The 4,914-nt window shown below is 46.3% G+C and overlaps 1 protein-coding gene across 1 annotated transcript in view; it reads right to left on the reverse strand.

Annotated features, from left to right (window-relative positions):
• The window catches only part of LOC103477426 (spectrin beta chain, non-erythrocytic 1-like), a 78,770-nt gene that overhangs the window by 35,565 nt on the left and 38,291 nt on the right, over positions 1-4,914 (reverse strand).

Genomic DNA, 4,914 nt, shown 5'->3' on the forward strand with positions numbered 1-4,914 from the left:
CCTGAGTGGGAGCAGCAGCCTCCACCCTGAGTGGGAGCAGCAGCAGCGTCCACCCTGAGTGGGAGCAGCAGCAGCAGCCTCCATCCTGAGTGGGAGCAGCAGCCTCCATCCTGAGTGGGAGCAGCAGCAGCCTCCACCCTGAGTGGGAGCAGCAGCAGCCTCCACCCTGAGTGGGAGCAGCAGCCTTTGACCTCAGATCTGCTGGAACCTGGTTTCGCTTTTAGAGAGCAAAGTACTGAAACAGACGAATTATTAAACTACTGATAAACAACCTTTACACTGAGATTCTGATGTTTACACAAGAACCATGTTCATGAACACAGGGAGGCTAGTTAGCTTAGCAACTAAATGCTAAGCGCTAAACAGAAGCAAACACACAGAGATCAGACGGATTCATTCCTCCTCAGAAACTAAGTCAATATATTCAACCTTCACAGAACAATCTGAGCCGATATTACTAACATAACATGAATTATTATAAAATGAACCAGTTTCCATCAGCTACGGAAACTCAGAAACCTGATTCAGTCTAAGCTAAATTACTGTAACTTAATATCAGGCAGGCTTAGCTAATTTAAGCTAAGCTAACATAAAAAACTACGCTATCACAAAACAAAGTCAATTTACAAAACTGAGCCAATGTCCAGTTAACGTTTGGATAAATGAGCTACGGTAGGTTCAATAAAGCTAAGCTAAGCACAAAGACAGGCTAAGCTAACATCAGCTAAGCTAGCGGTACGTTTGTGGGTCTTTCTGTTCAGACTGTTGGGAGGATGAATAGATCATCCTGGAGCGTGAAACGTTTTTATCTGTGAAATCTGAACGAGGAGTTATGGAAATCATTCCCACATGACATCAGAATAATTCCATTTCTGGGTAAATTTATCGTGTCATTACTCATATTCTCAGAAAACTCCTAATGCCTGTTGAGCAGCTCCTTTTTTTCCCAGAATGCCCTGCGTTTGACCTGCAGGAGAGGCTGAAGGGAGACGTGCTCACAGCTGACGAGAGCATCTGATTCCTCCACAAACACTCATTCACGGCGGCCGGAGGAGGAGTTACTGCGCAACGCAACAATGGCTGCAGTGTTGAGCCGATAAACTGTGGAGGTTCTGGTACCGACCCGGAGCTGCTGGCAGGAAGTGGACCAGGCGCCGCGGGGTCTGTGATTGGCCAGATATGAACAGGAATCAGAACCATGGAGGCTTCAGCAGCTCGACCCACAGAAACAGAACCGGCTCTGGCTCAGAGAGAAAAGGGCCTAATCAAAGGAAAACAGAGTTCAGGCCCAAAGCAAACCGCTTAGCATGTAGCATGTAGCTTCTGGCTGCTTAAATATGCAGAAAAACACTCAGGCTGGACAAACAGACGGTTTCCTCCTGTGCAGGACAAACGTCTCCATGTTTAAAGCAGCTGATCAACGATTTCCTTCAAAACGACGAGGAAAAAAACATCAAGCGTTCAGGAAACCGAGTTCGACTCCAGCGCAGAGACATCCACCCACACAGACCGGGAAGGTTCTGCTCCGTGGTGACACGGACGAAATCATTCAAAAACATCAACGCTGGTCTTGAAATCCATTAATGTCTGAAATTATCCTGATTAATATCAGAAAACTGCACAGATTTATATGCGTTTGAAGTCCCACACTGCTGGACAGGGCAGAAAAAAGATTTCCAAATGTACTCACTGATGCTCACATTACCCGACATTTACTGCGACAACAACAAATCAAATTCTACTGGGACGTTTTCATGGTAAGTTATAAAACAAACAATAAAAACCCACTGATAAGGAGAAACAACTGAAAAAGGTCAGCGTTGCTAAACCACCACCATCTGACAGACAGGAAACCTGAGCCTGGAAGCTGCAGCCGGCAGAAAATGAACTTTGACCTCCTGATGGTCCAGATCGCCCCGCTGCTTCAGGCAGCAGAACCAGGCAGCAGAACCAGGCGGTCAATCAGGTCCACTGCCAGCGCAGAGCCAGATTCTTTCTGCTAACAGTTTTTAATAACAACTTCATGACACAGAAATGATCATTAAACCTCTGCAGAGGGTCAGTTCTGCCCGAATCAGTCAGCTGATAATATTTACTGACTGACGACACAAACAGAACCAGAACCAGATCATTATTTATAGATGAAAACATTTACATAATCTGGTTCAGTTATAGCTACATAAAACTCATGAAATGATGAAAACTGAAGTTCAGAAAACATTTTAGTTAACTGGAATAAACAGGAAAAACTAGAAACAAATTAATTCATAGATATAATATCCTTTATTTAACCCTAATGATTTTCTCCACACCAGCAGTTTATGTCGGCTGTCCATGCTGCTCCTGCGGCTACGCTAAGCTACGCTACGCTTCGCTACGCTAGCCCACAGAACGGAGGACAGCTGGAGGCGCTTATTCAGTGAGAACTGATCGTATGAAAATTCTTTATTACCTGATCTATGCATTAATAATCACAATACTTTGATTAATTTAGTATAAAAAACTAAACTAGAACCAACAGTTAATGTTTCACCAACGGTTAGAACCCTGGGTCGGCACCAGAACCATGAACCCAAACAGAGCAGCTAACCGGGTTGACCCTCCAGGGAACAGAGGGGCCCATCAGTGGGGCCCATCAGTGGAGTGGATTCCTCCTCGGCAACGGAGAGAAAAACACATTTATTAGATGTTATCAGCAGCTCAGCCTTATCTGCATCTTCATGCTCCAGCTCTGTGTGTGTGTGTGTGTGTGTGTGTGTGTGTGTGTGTGTGTGTGTGTGTGTGTTTCCCCTTCCCGTGCTGAGAACCAAGCAGATGCCTGTCCCAGCAGGAAACTGTGTTTACATTCAGAAAGCCGCTCAGATCCGCCATGTTTGGAGACGTTTTCCTCTAAAACGGATGAAACTCCTGAGGAGTCGGAGTCATCCCGTCACATCGGATCGTTAAAATATTCCCATCATGATCGGTACTTTGGTTCATCTAAATTTGAATTGATAATGTTCAATAAAAGCCAGAAGCCAGGATCCCAACCGTCCTTAAAGGGCCGGTTCTGATAAAACCCATAAACTGTGACAGCAGCTGGATCTGCATTCGTCTTTAAATTAAACGTCTTTCACATGGTGGCGTACAGATAAAAACCGCTTTGATTTGATTAGGACTGGACGATACGCCTGAGAAACGCATCATGATATAAGCGTTTCGGATCAGACAACACTGATAATTATTGATTATATATTATTAAAACACCCAGATTTGACGTTATATCCACAGATTTCACTCCAAACTGATTATTTTTACGCAACAAAACCTTAAAAGGCTGTTGCACGAGTCACTCAACATGTTGCTAGGCAACCACATGTCACTCAACACATCGCTAGGCAACCACAAGTCACTCAACACGTCGCTAGGCAACCACATGTCACTCAACACGTCGCTAGGCAACCACAAGTCACTCAACACGTCGCTAGGCAACCACAAGTCACTCAACACGTCGCTAGGCAACCACAAGTCACTCAAGATGTTGCTAGGCAACCACAAGTCACTCAAGATGTTGCTAGGCAACCACAAGTCACACAAGACGTTGCTAGGCAACCACAAGTCACTCGAGACGTTGCTAGGCAACCACAAGTCACTCAACACGTCGCTAGGCAACCACATGTCACTCAACACATCGCTAGGCAACCACAAGTCACTCAAGATGTTGCTAGGCAACCACAAGTCACTCAAGATGTTGCTAGGCAACCACAAGTCACTCAAGATGTTGCTAGGCAACCACAAGTCACACAAGACGTTGCTGGGCAACCACAAGTCACTCAACACGTTGCTAGGCAACCAAAGAGTGAGTGAGTTAGTTGATGCTACACAGCTAGCACAGCTAGCAGTGAGAGGTTGAGCGGATACAGCCTTTCCTCTGCCTACATCTCCCAGAATGCTGTGCGGTTCTGGGTCCGAGTTCAGTGAGTTATTGAATATATTATCTATTGATGATGATCAGGTGTGATATTTATATAGTTATTGATTTATTGCCCAGCCCTGCTTGATAGAGGAATATGAAACAGAAAGTTTTAAAGTTTGACACGTTAAACATCAGTAAATAAAGAAATCTGCTCCCGTTAGGGAAGACTTTAAGGTTTACGGTGCTGTGAATGCTGCCATGCAGGCACAGTAACAAACAGCTGCCATGTCTTAGTTTCATCGTTATTAGAATATTAACACTCAGGGGATAAAACTAAATCTGGAGGATCCAGCAGCAGAACCCGAGCCCAGCAGGTCCAGTTTCCTGCTCTGGAGTTCTGCTGAGTGTGATGGAGGGATCGATCTGCACGCACACACACACACACACACACACACACACACACACACACACACAGAGCTGACCTTAACCTGAGCCGGGCAGCAGAGTGGGCGGGGCCCAGCCAGGACAGCGGAGCCGGATCATGTGAGGAACGCCGGCGCTCCGGTCACGGTGTGAAAGTTTCTCCATAAGTCAGTCGGCAACAATCCCAGGAATCAGGATGGAGACACGAGGAATTCAGACCAGATTACACAGTTACCCTCTGACACGGCCGGATCCGGGCCCAGTCGGGTCAGAACCGGGGCCGAACCTCCGCTGACCACAGCCACTGGAGATCAAACAACACAGAACCAGTCTGACCAGTAACAACTTCTGGATACCAACAGAACCAGAACCCGTCCATCAGGGTTCTGAACAGAACCTCGGGTAGAGATCAGCCAATCAGATCACTCCATCCATGATGCAGATTCAGCCTGACAGACGAAGTTCAGGGCAGAAAAACCCGCCTGGCAGCAGCAAAAGGCTCAGCGTTCACCGAGACCCAGCATGAAAGATGACTCTACGTCTGCGTGTGTGTGTGTGTCAGTGTGTGTGTGTATGTGTCTGGTGTGTGTGTGTGT

Source organism: Poecilia reticulata, linkage group LG15 (genome assembly GCF_000633615.1).
Source record: "Poecilia reticulata strain Guanapo linkage group LG15, Guppy_female_1.0+MT, whole genome shotgun sequence".
NCBI classification, from domain to species: Eukaryota; Metazoa; Chordata; class Actinopteri; order Cyprinodontiformes; family Poeciliidae; genus Poecilia; species Poecilia reticulata.